Below are 17,205 nucleotides of genomic sequence, written 5' to 3'. Positions count from 1 at the left end.
TATGGGTGCCTTTTTTTTCTTTTTGTTGTCTGACTGCTGTGGCTAGGACTTCTAATATTATGTTGAATAGCGGTGGTGATAGTGGACATGCTTGGTAGATCTTGACTGCAACAATTACTGTAGAGCTCTAATGATATTATATTTCCCTCATTACTTTTACATTTAATAATTAGAATTCTTCTGTAAGAGTTGTCTCCCATCCCTTCCTATTATTTTAAAATATATTACACAATAATAAATATGCCCCACACATGCTTATCGATCTCATTCTTTTGCATTAAATCCATGTTTCCATATAAACATCTTTTCTTCCACTTGAAGAAAATCCTTTAACATGTCCTACAATGTAGTTCTATAAACAAATTCTTTCAGCTTTGCTGGCCTGAAGAAGTTATTCTGTGGCCTTCATTTACAAAAGATATTTTCACTGGGCAAAGAATTTTAGGTTGACAGTTTTATTCTTTCAGTTCTTTAATGATGTTTTTTCCATTGTCTTCTGGCTAGCATAATTTCTGAAAAAAAGTTTACAGTAATATTTATCTTTATTCCTTCATACCAGGGGTAAATATTTTAGGTTTTATGGGCTACAGTCACTGTCACACATTCTTCTTTAATAAAAATGTGTAGCAAATATTCTTAGCTTTGAAGTCATACAAAAACAGGGTATAGACCAGATTTGGCACATGGACCACAATTTATTTACTCCTGTGCTATATTTTTTTTCTCTTATTTCTTTTTAGGTTTTCTCTTTATTATTTTTTAGTAATTCAATTATGAATTGCATTGGTGTAGTTTCCTTCATTTTCTTCTTGGTATTTGTTGAACTTCTTGGTTTTGTGGGTTTATAATGATCAAACTTGGAAAATTTTTGGCAATAATTTATTTTGTTTGTTTTTTCTTACCCTACCCTCCCTAATGGTCTCCAATTTCACATATATTAGACTGTTTAATCATGGTCCATAAGTCTCTTTTTCTCTGTATTTTTTTTTCAGTTTTTTACACCTCTTTACTTCATTTTGGATAGTTTTTTGTTCTACGCTTTCAAGTTTAATATTATTTTTTTTCCCTGTGGAGTCTAATCTGATACTAATATTATGTAGTGATTTTTTTTATTTCAGATATTTATATTTTTCTTTGTCAGAAGATAGTTAGTTATTGTATATATTTTTAATTTATCCTCCCATTATGGTCATATTTTTCTTTAAATTTCTGAGCATATTTATAATTGATTTTATGGTCCTTATTGAAAAATTCTCCCATTCCTGTCATTTTTGAGAATTTTATATTGATAGACATCACTTCTGGTTATAAGCCTCATCTTCCTAATTCTTCACATCTATGTAGTACTTTTTTCATTAGATGCTTGTGAATTTGATGTTGTTAAGTGCTGACATTTACTGTCTTCCTTTAAAGAGTGATGACATCATTTTGGTAGACAGTTACCTGTTAATTAGTTTGATCTTTTCAAAGCTTTTTAAAAATACTATTATTTTTAAATTTATTTTTATTGTTTTTTAAATTTTATTTATTTATTTTAGGGCACTATTTACTCTAGAGTAGTATTTCCTCTAGCACTAACTTAGTCCTACTCCTAAGGCATGATACATCTGGAGTCTCTACAAGGTGTCCCATATATTAATGAGACTACACAATGAATTAGGACTTGAATAATTCCTACTTTTGTGTGATCTTTGGGAACTGTTTGGCTTACAACTCCCTGATAATTGTTCTTTTCTTACAAGAATTTTTTTTTTTTTTGCTTGCCCTTTGAGGTTGTACTTGTAATATGTGCAGAATGGAATTCTAAACACTAAGACCTCTATGTAAATTACTGGAACTATTTCTCTGTGTATCTCTCTCATCTCGTTTTCTACCATGTAAATTCTAGTCATCTCAGCATCTTAAAAGTTCAGTCCTCATGTCGTCAACACAGCAAAACCACTGATCTCTGTTTGGGTTCCCCTTGCTGTATTGCATTCCAGAAATTTTCTCCAAGCATAAGGCTACTGTGATTTGTTTTCCTAATTCCAGAGCTAATAGTCCTGTACTTCCTGCTAACATCTAAAAATGTTTATTTCATATTATTTGTCCAGTTTTCTAGTTGTTTATGGAAGGAGGATAAAACCTATCACAGGCCTTATTATACTCCCATGTCTTAGTCATTAGGAAGTTTTGAGTAGAACAGTGATACAACTAATAAAACCTGACCTTTGCTCCTCAAATGTGTTCTCTCTCCACCCAAGTCAGTGAAATCCAGAACTGCCTGTTCTTTTTATGCCAGGTACTCTCCTGTGACCTTTATTTCCCTATTCTGATTACAACCATCATCCAATATTTTATTTCTTTGTGTTAAAGAGAGCTGTCAGCCACTCTCCTTTATATTTTTCCACACTACCTATGGCAAATACATAGAATATGAAACAAGAAATATATATGAATTACTGAGTTTTTATAATGTCCCAGAAACTGATAAATAATCTTGACATTTATGTATGTGTACTAAGATGGAGATGGGAAGAATTTAGCTGAAAAGATTTCACACCATCCTGTAATGGATCTATATCTGGTCCTCAATGATCTATAGAGTGAATGAATGAATGAATGAATGAATGAATGAATGAATCTCTATAGTCATTTCCAGGTGTTGAACTACTGCCTCTTAGTTATAAACTATAATTTTCTGATTTAAAAATGACCTAATGTTTTCTACATCACATCCCTTTCTCAAGTCTAGTTGCGGAGTAAACTGGAGCTATAAAATCTTGGTATGTAACCTAGAAGTTATTTGCCCATTAAAGCATCCCATCTTAGTGCAGTACAGTGTACCTGTTAACCCAGATGGACTCTAAAACCAAATTGCTGATAAGGGGAGGGAAAGGAGGAAGGAGATGAAGAAGAGTGTGGAGAGAGAAGGCTCTTTGATGGACAAATTTACAAGTTTAGATAAAATATGTAAAACATGAATTTTGTTGCCCCACACTCCCTTCTTTAAAACTCTTTCATTTTCTGAGTTCCAGTGAATATATTTTTTCCCCCACTTTGGATGCCTCAGAAAGCGGTAATCCCTATAGTCTGAAAGCCAAGCTTTTAAGTACTGACATCTGTCTTTGTGAGTTAAGGTGCTCACAAATTCGAACAGTTAGACACATGAATGAATAGGGGTACTCACACTTTCCACTCATAAAGATTAAAGGCAACTTGATGTTCTTTATACTCCTTTATCTAGGCTGGAAGTCTCAGGAATATTCCAGTTCCAAATTTTAGATCCTTAAAATGGTAAACATGCTCAGCAAAACATGATTAACTTTTGATATTTCTGTTTTTGGTATTTCTTAATTATTTAACACATACCAATTTCTTATTATTTTGCTTCTGTTAAAAAATACCATTTTGGGGCACCTGGGTAGCTCAGTCGATTACATGTCCAACTCTTGATTTTGATTCAGGTCATGATCTCAGAGTCCTGAGATCAAGGCCTGCATTGGGTTCTGTGCTTAGCAGGGAACCTGCTGGAGAGTCTCTCTCTCCCTCTCCCTCTGCTACTCCCCCCACTTGTGTGCTTGCTGTCTCTCTCTCTCTCTCTCTCAAAAATAAATAAATAAATAACATCTGTTTTAAATATATATATAATTTTTCCTCTGTTTATTCAAAATTTACAGGATAAATTGAATATGAACTTATTCTCTGTTGAGTTGCCAATGTGTAGACAACATTCATTTATTATTACCTGTTAGTCAATTAAGACAGTTATTAAACAGATTATTTAAAATCATTATTACTGAGAGAATCCTGACTGCAAATCTATGCTACTACACTACATAATCACTTAGCAGGATCTTTAATTATTTTGCTGAAATCAACTTTCAAATATAAGAAAGAGATAGACTAATAGATTAGATAGATAGATAGATAGATAGATAGATAGATAGATAGATAGATATAGATACAGGGCATCAGCATGGCTCCGTTGGTTCAGTGTCTGTCTTTGGCTTGGGTCATGATCCCGGGGTCCTGGGATCATGTCCCTTGTCCTGTGTCAGGCTCTCTGCTCCACGGGGAGTCTGTTTCTCCCCCTCCCTCTGCCCCCTCCTTCCCATTCATGCTCTCTCTCGTGCTCTCTCTCTCTCTCAAATGAATAAATAAAATCTTAAAAAAAAGAAAGATATAGATATAGATCAGCAACAAATATCTTACCGTCCTACAAAAAAGGAATTTTCAGTTTAAAAGCCTTTTAAGTTTTCACCACTTAATTTTTAGTAGTGTGAATCCCATAGGCCACATACTTATGTGTCAAAGAAATAAACATATATATGACTACATATACACACACACATGAATATAGATAATTTAATTTATAGCTTCATTTATAATTCTACATGGTAGCAGAAACCTGAACCTTTATCAAATAGTCCCTTTGAACTTTTCCCAGTAAATTTAAGTTTTTGTTTCTGTTTTTGTTTTATCTGTCCCTATTCCAACCCCCAACTTGGTATAAATCCTAAACTTCACATAAGTCTAATGGAATGTTGTGAAAATTGGGAGTAAGAACCTCATCCTTATAGTACATCCATCCATAGCTGGCATCTTCTCAGAAGGACCATTAAAAAATAGTTAACATATATAGCACACACTAGGTGCTTTATATCTATATCTATATCATCTATATCTACCTATCATCTATCTATAGGTATATTTATATTTATCAGTCTTCATAACAGCCCTATGGAGTACTATTATCACTATCCATGTTTTACAAATAGGAAAACTGATGCACAGAGCAGTTAAAAAATTGTTCAAGTTTATGCAGCAATTAAGAGACAAAGCTGGGTGTGAACACAACAGTGGTACTCTAGAACCTGAGGTTCAAATTCCTGTGCTCTACAAGCTTCTCACTTCCTCTACTCCATGGACATAATCAACGCTCCACCTCAGCTTCCATGTCATATCTGTAAATTTCTGTGCCACATTCTACAAGGACTCCCTTATCTCTGCCCATCCCAGAACTGTTCACTTTCCAAGACACAGCTGTGCCACACAGGGCAGTACAAGGGAATAAAATGATGAGACTGCATACTTCTAGAACCTATTGCTCACAGGGGCTCTGGGCCTTATGCTCATCAGCCAAATAACTCCATTTAAACATCACTTCTGTATTCTCAAAACCACAGTTGGAGGAATTTCCTAAGTGTTAACAGTATCCCAAACAGGAAGCTGTGTGTTCTCTCATTCTGCCAGGGGTGCAGCAGCCAGAGTAATTTTTACTTCAAGGGGCCACTGGTCCATGGCTATTTTTCTTTTCTTACTACCTCACTTATGCTCTTCCAAATTCTTTATGGAGATTTACCAGGTGATAAAAACTCATTCTAACAACATTTATTTTTCTATATCAGTAATTTAGGTCAGGACCTTAGCTTTTAATACTTAAAAGACCCTTATCATGCAACTCAAAAGCCTTTTTTGTCAAGACTGTTGTGTCTTCCTTGAATTCATAAGTGTATTTTGAAATTTAGGACACAAGAAATGACTTTTTCTTTTTTTTTCTTGTTGTATCTTTCCTTTCTTGAGGCAGTAAACTTAAATTACTCTTAACTCTCCTTGAAATGGGGAGAAGGGTCATGTGGGAGAAAAAAATCAAATTAAAAACACATTGGTGAATACTTCAAAATATCTTTCCAAATAGACTTCAAAGCTCTAATTTTAAAGAATTTGAGAATTATCTCTGTAGTTATCTCCAGACATCTTATATAAAAGCCACTTAGTGGTCTCCTCCTTTTAAAAGAGCTTGGGAGTCCTGGTACAAATCCTAAGAAACCGAAAGAATCATAACCTCTCCTCTGACTTTTAAGAGGTAGGAGGAAAGGTAAAAATACTTGAGATGAGCCAGAAGCCTGTGGTTCTGGTCTCAACTCTGCCAATGACTAGTTGTGTTGCCAAGGACTAATCACTCAAATCTTATTTAGTTTGTGAATTACCCAACTAACATTTCTGGATCACCATCTATGGGATGGACACTTAAAATATGATACTTGCTTAGTTATCACAATTTTAGCATAGTCAGAAAGTTTAACTAACTTGTCTAAGATCTTAGAGGAATTAACTGGCAAAATTGTGATCGAAGGAAGCTATGTATTATCCCAACGTAATATTTCATGATCTCTAAAGTCCCATCTAGGCCAAAATACTCTGTAATTCTAAGAGAGATTTGGCAGAAAAGGAACAAAGGTTTTGCTGGGATACTAAATGTCATATACATATGTGTCTATATATATGTGTGTGTGTATATATACTGTGATTTATTGAAAAATACTATCTTTGGATTTAAAAAATGGATGCTTGCTAGCAAATACACTCTCCCAGAGGTCTTCTTTGCACTCTTATTTTGATACAATACCTGTACATTATGCTTTTTTTTAAAATTCTTACAATACACAAAACTTACTAACCTCTGCACAATTTATTAATCATGTTCATTTTCCTAGCAGTGGTTGTCATAGACTGAAAAGGGTAGAATTTACCTCCAGCTATCTCCTCCAGGGCTAATATTCACATTAAGCAATGTGTTATGTTTTCTCACCATGAATGCTGTCAGGCTGACATCAACAGTGAAATATGTATATTAATACTTACACAAGCTAACATGATTTTTGCATTATAAAAATGTCATTTTTTAAAAAGGACAGTATACAATGATAAACAAGGTGTGGGCCTGTGTTGGAAATCAAATAACATAAAGGCTTTTCTAGTTCCCTTGGAGAATATATTAAGTGAACTATATTACATTTGCCTTTACACTGGAATACTGGGTTGATTTACAAATGTTAATGAATTCTTTCCCAGAACTTCTGAATGATGACTTCCTGGCTAATTAATATTTGGAAAGGTGTAGCACATAATTTAATTTCCTTAAACGCAGAGCTTAGAGCTTTGGTAGTTTGCATCTGGGAACTGAGATTCTTTTTTATTTAAGTGATGGGGTGAAAAGTTTAGTTGTGAGTTCTGTCAAAAATAACTCTTTTTAGATTCATGAATCCTCTACCTAGTGATTTATTTTTTCCAGGCCCATTTTCTTTTTTTCGTTTCTTTTTTTTTTTTTTAAAGCAAGATTTTCTCATTTCTCTATTTTCAATGCTACAGTCTGAAAAATAATATTGAAAGGAATCTTTACTAGATTGGTCTAGAGCAATACTGGAGAACCCTTACAAAAGCCCATTCTGTTAACTACACATAAACTTTAAAGAAACACTAGGCATGATAACATCTTAAAGTTTACAAGAAATTTGTGTTCACATTGAAAAGAGATTAGGATAGCATAATAGCCCCAAATTTCACAAAATCCTGATTTCCAGTCTCCTTTTATGTTTCTTCCTTTGGTGCAGTGGTTCTCAAACTTGGCTGCACATTGGAATCACCTAGAGAGTTTTAAAAAATAAGAGTACTATAACTAGAGATTCTGATATAATAGAGCATTGCCTGGGCACCTGGATCAATAAAAGCTCCCTCAGGTGATTCTAATGTGGAGCCAAGGTTGAGAATCACAGACTCTGTAAATTCTCAAGACATGCTCACTCATGTATTTGGGCTGCTGACCCTACCACCCTTCCCAGCTGGCTGCTTCACTATCCTTTTGCTTTAGGTAATAAACCAGATGTTATTTTCAAGGCAGTGGTGCTCTGTTCTGAGTCTTGCACCTGATTTTCTGTTTGAGATATGGTTTATGCATCATCCGTTCTTATGTCTGCAGCATTGTTTTGCCCTGGACATCCCAATAGGCTCATAACCTGTCAGCTGGTGCTTACGCTTTACATGTGCTCCTGGTTTCTTTGCAGCCTCTATCCAGGCCAGAAGGTTGGTACCAGATCTCTTGGCAAGTCAGTAGAAAAGATTTCCTAGCTATTTTTTATCTCCTTATTTATCATATCAAGCACAAGCCTGGAGGACCCATCTCTTAGCATTCATTCACAGGGAAAAAAAGGATATCTCCTCTCATTTAAGGCTTACACAGAGTCAGAAAGAAGGGTTTACTATAGTTAACAGCACTGGAAAGAGAGAAACAGGAAACAAAGATAGTGCAATGAAAATGAATCTGCTAATTTTCTCTGGGTCTTTGAAACTCATTACTGGGGAGATTTGTTAAATAATAAGGATAATACTGAGAATAATACCTACTGAAAAGCAAAAAGTACTTCAATCCACCTCTGGAGCCTGAAAAACAAAAACAAAAACAAAAATTAACTCTTTACTAACCTGGCATATAGCAACTTGGAGGACTTGCCTAAATTGAAAGGAAAGAAAAATGAAAAGATATGTGGCAAATAAACTTAGTTAAGCCACATTAAGCTCCTGGTTGACATGAACTCTGGAGACTGAAAAACTGGCTTTAGGACCTCCAAAGGACAGTGTGATGCCCTCACAGCAAAGGCTGGAGATGGGGAGCTGAGACCGAGGTCATAGCTAGCAAGACCGAAGTAGAAACTACAACAGGAGAGAAATGCCCAGGACTTCCTGGTACCATTGCCTGAGCAATGTGAATAAACTATGAGTTCATCCACCATGGACTTCTGCAGAAGAGGCCAACACTGCTTACACAATAGACAGCTCAGACCCAAGGATCAGCATGAATGTCACTTTCCATAACTCTACTAAGAGATCAAGTACCTGAACTTCTTCAGGAATACATTCAGATATCATCTAAGATCAAAGCATGAGAAGAGCTGAGTAACGTTATACAAGACAAACTGAAAGGATTGTTGAAATTGTGTGATTCTGAGTAAGCTTTCACAGGATTAGGTATTCCTTTACTTTTCAAATAGCAGCTGTGTATGCACTCAGAAATATCGGATAGATTTTGTGTGTTTTTCTCTTTAAAAAAAAAAAACACACATTATGCTTTCTTTACATAGACTCATATTGTATCAAGATGGAGACATATTGGGGCACCTGGGTGGCCCAGTGGGTTGAGTGCCAGACTCCTGATTTCGGCTCAGGTTTACCTCAGGGTCATGAGATCCAGCCTGGAGTGAGCTCCATGTTCAGTGCTGAGTCTGCTGAAGACTCTCTCTCCTTCTCCCTCTTCCCCTCCCCTCCTTCTCTCACAAATAAATAAATATTTTTTTAAAAAGATGGAGACCTATTGAGTAGAACCATTAAACAGTAGGGGCACATGGCAACAGTATCTGCCTTTACCGCCTGGATGTTACTCCTTATTTTCTCTCTCCTATAACTTCACCCTATCCTTTTCTATCAGCTCTTTCACACTAGATTTCAAACATGTACAAACATATCCCATCATAAACCATTAAGCAAAATACATAAGAAAATAAAACATACAGCCTTCTTCAACTCTACATATTTTCAGTTATTACTCTATTTCTAGCTGTATTAGTCTGTACTTACTGTTTATACTAGATTTTCCACCATCATCCTAAAAATATTTTTGCCGGGGCCTGTGGGGGTGGGTCACACGGAGCGTGCTGCCCGGAGCCGCGCAGGTGGCGGGAGGCTGCTGTGGTGGAGCTGCGGGCAGGGAGCCGGCCCGGGCTCTGGGTAAGCAAAGCGCCGCGCAGTGCTGAGTCCACCACCCGCGGGAGCCATGGAAATTGGCCTCGGATCAGTTGAAGATCCGGAGTGCCATTAACGGGAAATTGCAAGAGCTTATGTTGATGAAGAGTTTCCTGATTGCATTATGGCGATGGTGGCCAACAAGAAAAGTCAGGACCAAATGACAAACGACCTGTCCCTGTTTCTAGGGAACGCAATTCGATTCATCGTATGTCTTCATGGTGTATTAAACTTTGCTCTGTTACAACTGACTCCTCCAGTCTAAAGTCTTCTGATACCAACATATTTGATAATACCGTGTCTTCAAACAAGAGCAGTTTCAGTCGGGGAGATGAGAGAACGCATGAAGCTACAGTGCCACCCCCTTGAGATTGCTAGCACTGGACCTGGAAAAAAGAGATTCCAGAGTTTCTCCAGTTCACTGGAGCAGAAAAACACTAATGTCAGACAGACTTATGATGATGGAGCTGCATCCTGATTAATGTCAACTGTGAAGGCTCTGAGGGAGACAGCACCCTCTGAAGATGTGATTGATACTAAGCCAGAACCAGATGATCTCATTGATGAAGACCTCAATTTTGTGCAGAATCCCTTATCTCAGGAAAAAACCCTACAGTGACACTTACATATGGTTCTTCTTGCCCTTCTATTGAAATTTATCAACCACCTTCAAATCAAAATGCAGATAGTGGTGCTCATATAAACAAGTTGCAATTTCAGCAGTAGCAAAACAATATTCGTGCAGCCACGCAACCTGATATACAGAATAGCCAAGGATATGAAACAGGATGTTTTTGTGAAACGGAAGTGCTTAATAGCTTAGAAGAGACTTGTAGTCTCTTTTTCAGAAACAACTCAGAAAAAAATGAGTATTGAAGAAGAAAACTTTCAGGAAAGGAAGTTGCCTGTGGTAAGTTCAATTGTTAAAGTTAAAAATTTCCATCGTGATGGAGAAGAGGAGGAGGAAGATGATGATTGTGGGTCTCATACAGGATGCATCTTCAGCAATGTGTCAGTGCCAGCAAAGCCTGAAAGGAGACCTCCACTTCCACCTTCTAAATAAGCTAACAAGGGGCACCTGGGTGGCTCAGTTGGTTAAGCAACTGCCTTTGGCTCAGGTCATGATCCAGGAGTCCCTGGATCGAGTCCCACATTGGGCTCCCTGCTCCGCAGAGAATCTTCTTCTCCCTCTGACCCTCCCCCCCTCTCATGTGCTCTCTCTCTCTCTCATTCTCTCTGTCTCAAATAAATAAATAAAATCTTTTAATAGATAAATAAATAAATAAATAAAGCTAACAATCTAATTTTGAAGGCTATCTCCGAAGCTCAAGAATCTGTAACAAAAACAACAGTCTCACAGAAACTGACACTTCCAGTTGCTCCCAGAACTCGAACTTTTCAAGACGAATTGTCTGCAGAAATGGTCCAGAGGCAAAGCAGGACCCCCAGAATAAGTGCCCCCATTAAAGAAGAGGAAACAAGGGAGATAATATAGAAAAAAGCCAAGGAACTCAACAGAGGCAGTTGTTATCCCAACTGTATATTGACCCAATAATGGCAGAAACTCTGTAGATCAGTCAAGATTACTATGACATGGAATCCACGGTCCATGCAGACACAAGATCATTTATTCTGAAGAAGCCAAAGCTGTCTAAGGAAATAGTAGTGGCACCAAACCAAGAGTCGGGGATGAAGACTGCAGGTACCCTTCGAGTACTTTCAGGACACCTTATGCAGACAAGATCTTGTACCACCAGATAAACCTGCAAGTCCCAAGTTTATACCAATACTGGATGCTCTCCCCAGTCCCCCAGGATACGTGTCAGATCAAGAGGAGGACATGTGTTTTGAAGGAGTGAAGCCTGTAAACCAAACTGCAGCCTCAAGGGACTCAGAGGTCTCCTCCAGCCACAGCACTTGCAGCTGATGAGCAGGCAGATCAATGAGCTAAATGGTAGCTTTTCAAATGTTGAGATGAGAGAACTGAGTGTGGTCCAGAAGCCAGAAAAACTTCTGGAGCATTGCAAGTACTGGCCTTCCTGTAAAAATGGGAATAAGTGTACTTACCATCATCCTGTTTCACCTTGCAAAGCCTTCCCCAATTGTAAATTTGCTGAAAAAAATGTTTGTTCATTCATCCAAATTGTAAATGTGATACAAAAATGTACTAAACCAGATTGTCCCTTCACTCATATGAGTAGAAGAATTCCAGTACTGTCTCCAAACCCAGCAATTGCAACACCAGTGCCACCTTCTACCTTCTAGTAGTCAACGGTGCCGTTATTTCCCCGCCTGTAGGAAAATGGAATCTCCCTTCTGTCATCAAAACACTGAAGATGTGACACTCAGTGTACAAGACCTGACTACACATTTTATCATCCCACCATTACTGTGCCATCACAACATGCCTTGAAATGGATTCGACCTCGTACCAGTGAATGACACTCAGTCCTACTTGGCAGAAGATTATGGAGTGACTGTCTACTGATGAAAGTTATTCTGCTGAACTTGTCAAATCTTTGAAACTTAGAATATATTGTTTTCATAATATTAAGTTTATTGCCTACCTGAAGTGTCTAATTTTTCAAGTTTGTAAGTTTATTAAGTGGTTTTAACATTGGGTGTTTTTTGTTGTTTGTTTTGACTATAAAAAGACCATTTAAGGAAAAGCTAAATTCTATTAAAATATTTCAGGCATGTTTGAAAAAAAGATTGCCAAAACCTCTAATGATTGACTTATTCCTAAATCTGACTCCGCAGTCTTGTCTCATTTACCCTCTGCAACATGCTCTTTATTTTTTGCATTCTGTGATGTTAGGTTCAGGTTCCTTCTGTCTCTCTGGCCACTTTTATTTCCCTTTATTAAATTCTCTTCTTCAGCCACTCCTTATAAATTCCAGGATTTCTAATTGTTCTCATCCATTTACATAGCTTGAACTATCTCTTGTATATTTTAATGACTCAAATTAATATCCTCAGCTTCATTCTAATTCCTGAATGCCAGAAATATTTAGTCTAATAATGACTACTTATTCAAATAATGACTACCTTCACCACCCAAACTCAATGTACCTCAGAAAGAAATCATCTTCTGGGATGCAATATCTCCTTCTAAAATATTTGTGCCACTGCTATGTCCTTAGCTATCCTTTAATTTGGAGTTATATCTTACTTATTTTTCTTAACAGCTTCCCCCACTCACTGTTCCATTTGTTCAAAAGCTCTTATCCAAGGGACTCCTGGGTGGCTCAGTCAGTTAAGCAACAGACTCCTGATTTCGGCTCTGGTCATGATCTCAGGGTCTTGAGAATAAGTCCCAAGTTGGGCTCCATGCTGGGCATGGAGCTGCTTAAGATTCTCCCTCTCCCTTTGCTCCCAACACCCACTCCTGATCATATGCATTCTCTCTCTCTCTCTCTCTCAAAAAGAAAAGAGGCTTATATCCAGGATACATTTTTTTACCTTAATTACTACGAATAATATCTTAATTGATACTGTTATATCCCACTCTTAATGCCCTTTAGAAAATTTCTACTCTTATCAAAGAGTGATTGTTTTAAAATGCAAATATAAATAAGCTATAGCACTAAATACTATTCAGAATAAAGAACAATCTCCTTAATGTATTATAAATATTGTGTCATCATCTGTTCTCAACCATGATGAAATATTTCTACTCTCTGGTCCCACCATGCATGTTTTTTGGATTTTTTTTTTTTTTTGGTTTGGTTTGGTTTGGTTTTCTCAGCCTGAGAGCTCTTCCTCTCTGCCTGGCTAATTCCTCCTTAGCCTAAAGAATCTATCTCAGGTGGCATTTCCTCCAAAAAACCTTCCAAGTCATAAGTGTGAATTAGGTGCCTCAAATGATAAATGTCAATTCTACGTGTTTTCATAGTACCTTGTTTCTGTTTCTGAAGCAATTAATATAAAATGAATCATGATGTATTTAATTGTCTGCATTTCCCCCACTGAACTGTAAGCTTTTGTTTTGTTTTGTTTTTTGTTTTAAGTTTTTATTTAAATTCTACTTAGTTAACATATAGTGTAATATTGGTTTCAGTAGAAACACAAGTACCCTCCTTAATACCTGCCATCCATTTAGCCCATCCCCCTACCCACCTCCCCTCCATCAGCCCTCAGTTCATTCTTTATAATTAAGAATTTCTTATGGTTTGCCTCTCTCTCTCTCTCTCTCTCTGAACCATAAGCTTTTGAAGACAAAACACTGTCCATGCATATTTGTATTCTTATTTCCTGGCAATTTCCCTACAAGGAGCTTATTTATAAATGGACACTTAACAAATGAATATTTAAGCAAGCACATATATTTCAGGATTCTGTGATCAATTTCTTGTACTTGCTATACACCAGTGTGAAATTTTGAAGGCATGAGAACACCTATGCATCTTAACTCATGTTTCTATGAAAAGTAATACTCATTCAAATCCAACATAAACCCTTACTGAAATATCATCCCTACATCTTTTTAAGAATGTCAAAGGCAACAGAGGATCCCTGACTTATGTAAGAGAAAGTCTGGGATAGATATTTCTTATAAACAAGATGAGATAACTTGATCTTCTTAAAACTGTGTTCTTCTTTTGTTCTGACTTTTGTCGTGATTTGAAAGTTTCTTTAAGAGAGATGGAGGAAGAAAAGGGGATTATGTCAGAGGGGGAGACGAACCATGAGAGATGATGGACTCTGAAAAACAAACTGAGGGTTCTAGAGGGGAGGGGCATAGGGGGATGGGTTAGCCTGGTGATGGGTATTGAGGAGGGCACGTTCTGCGTGGAGCACTGGGTGTTATGAACAAACAATGAATCATGGAACACTGCACCAAAAACTAATGATGTAATATATGGTGATTAACATAACAATAAAAAATTAAATAGAAAAAATAAAAAAAATATATACTATTGTGTAAAAAAAAAAAAAGAGAGAGATGGAGAAAAGAAACTAGTTTTCTGTTGGATTGGATCAGCCCTGCCCAAACTGGTTTGTAGAGGAGAAATATGTCTCCAGTACAAATGAATACACATTTGAGAGCCCATTTTTTCTTCCTCCCTCCCTCTCTCCCTCCCTTCCCTCTTTCCTCTTTTCTTTCTTCCCTCCCCTCTCCTCTTTTCTCCTTCGCTCCCCTCCCATCCTTGCACCTGTCTGTCTCTCTCTGTTTTATTTTACTTTCTTTGCTTCTGGCCTATGGTAACTCCTGTACCATCTGAACACTATCTGTAAATATATAAATATACAGGGCAAGAGTATTCTGTAGAACATAGACATATTTAAGAGCTCTCACTTCATCTGTCAATTAGGTATAAAGGAGTAGATTACAAAAGACTGAGATAGTTCGACCGTGCAGAAGGGCATAAAAGAAATCAAGTGTATCTGCAAGTCACCACAAAATCAATTTCTTACTACAAAGGGATCATGTTTTGAGGTACATTAAGTAATAATACATCCTGTTGGTTCTTTAATGTATAGAAGACCATACATCAAAATATCAACGGAATTTTACATAAGTTTACATTAGAGTTCTTCAGATCATGCATATAAGAGGATTTAATCTGTGTAACACTGGAGGCAAAAATGAAGTTGAACTGTCCTACATGTTTTTTTGTTTGTAAAGATTTTATTTATTTATTTGACAGAGAGAGACACAGCGAGAGAGGGAACACAAGCAGCGGGAGTGGGAGAGGGAGAAGCAGGCCTCCTGCTGAGCAGGGAGCCCGATGCGGGGCTCGATCCCAGGACTCTAGGATCATGATCTGAGCCAAAGGCAGATGCTTAATGACTGAGCCACCCAGGTGCCCCTGTCCTACATGTTATATGAACATTCACTTTTCATATAAAAATGAACATCTTAATAAGTTAATTTTCAGCTATCCATCAAGGGCCTACTTTATACTCAGCATTGTAATAATGGGTGGTGTATTTAATTAATGAGTTAATCCTATAAATACTGAGTGATTATATATTCAAGACACTGTGCTAAGTGATAGTGATATGCAGGTGAAAAATACCCCTTGAGAAAGGATTTAATCATAATTGAGAAGCAAAAAAAGATAGTTGAAATGTTAAGTTACTGCCTTAAAAATAATAGCATCATATAGGGACACCTAGGTGGCTCAGTCATTAAGCATCAGACTCTTGATTTTACTTCAGGTCACGATCTGAGTCCTGGGATCGAGCTCCACCGGCTCTGTACTCAGTGGGGAGTTTCCTGGAGATTATCTCTCTTTCCCTCTACCCTCCCCCTGCTCACATGAAAGCATGCACTCTCTCTCTCAAATAAATAAATAAATATTAAAAAATAATAGTATTGTATGGTGACCGTAGCTACACTTGTGGTGAGCATGACATAACATATAGACTTATGTAACCACTATGTTGTACACCTGAAACTAATGTAACATTGTGTGTCAGACTATACTTTAGTAAATAAATAAATAAAGTGTAACAAAATAATAATGACAATGTATATAGTATTTAGAAAGATAAATGTAAATCTTTTTGAAAAGCAGTCTTCAGTCCTCCTAAAAACATAAATAGATATAGAGACATGAGCTTCCAGAAGGAAGTAGCCTAACTTTACTAACAGGTATTTTTTGAATGGATAGTCATATGAATTAAGATAATGGTAAAATCTAGAAGCTGAAATTTTGTTTCCTATTTGGTTACAAATCACAAGGGAATTACCCCTCCAAAAAAGGTGGTGCCATTCGCTAATCTTAATCATATTCCATGTAAGGAATCTCTTGGTTTATTGTTCAGGAATGAAACTATGTTAAAGAAAAAGTATGAAACCTTCCATTAAGCATAATTGAAAGGGGGTGTCCTTGGTGGTTCTTTTATCAGTTTATACATAATGCCATTATACACTGCTATTCTCATTTGAGTATGAATGACTATATAGCAAATTATTACTTCTAGCCTGTTTTTTATAAAGAAATATTGCTAAGTAAAAGTAATATTATTTTTTGGGCGCCTGGGTGGCTCAGTCATTAAGTGTCTGCCTTCGGCTCAGTTCATGATCCCAGGGTCCTGGGATTGAGCCCCACATCGGGCTCCCTGCTCAGCGGGAAGCCTGCCCCACTCCCTTTGCTTGTGTTCCCTCTCTTGCTGTCTCTCTCTCTGTCAAATAAATAAAATCTTTTTTAAAAAAAGTAATATTATTTTTCATGTTAGAAATCTGCACAGAATGGTCAGAACACAGCCTAGTAATCATCTTGTGTGTCCTAATTATGTGATTTTGAAAAATTTAGATGGATACATCTAAAAAATGGTAATAACATTTATATAATCACATAATATATATATATATATGATTTCTATGCACATTTCTATGCACATTAGAACTAGAAGTAAAGACATTTTACTGTATAATAAATGGATGTAATTTTATACAAAATTAAATATAGGTTCTTGTTAATTAAAGTAGTGGAAAAATATTGTTCTAATTTTAAAATTATTTAAGGTATATTTTTAATTCATTACATTAACACAAGGTTTGAAGGAGCAATTATACATGCTTTATTATACAGTATGTTTTTAATGACCACAAATGAGTTTATAATAAGATAATGATACACACATGCTATTTCACAAGCATAACATGGATTTTTAGCTGGAATTGGAAAGCAACTG

General features: G+C 36.6%; 1 pseudogene; it reads left to right on the top strand.

Moving 5' to 3' along the window:
- The first annotated feature begins 9,667 nt into the window (after nucleotides 1-9,667).
- Nucleotides 9,668-12,000, top strand: LOC112825234 (zinc finger CCCH domain-containing protein 14-like; annotated as a pseudogene).
- Nucleotides 12,001-17,205: the final 5,205 nt, after the last annotated feature.

Source organism: Callorhinus ursinus, unplaced genomic scaffold (genome assembly GCF_003265705.2).
Source record: "Callorhinus ursinus isolate GAN/ISIS: 27379988/994484 unplaced genomic scaffold, GSC_fseal_2.0 scaffold12, whole genome shotgun sequence".
NCBI lineage: Eukaryota > Metazoa > Chordata > Mammalia > Carnivora > Otariidae > Callorhinus > Callorhinus ursinus.
Note: the sequence above shows the minus strand (reverse complement) of the source record. Positions and strands in the feature narration are given on the sequence as shown.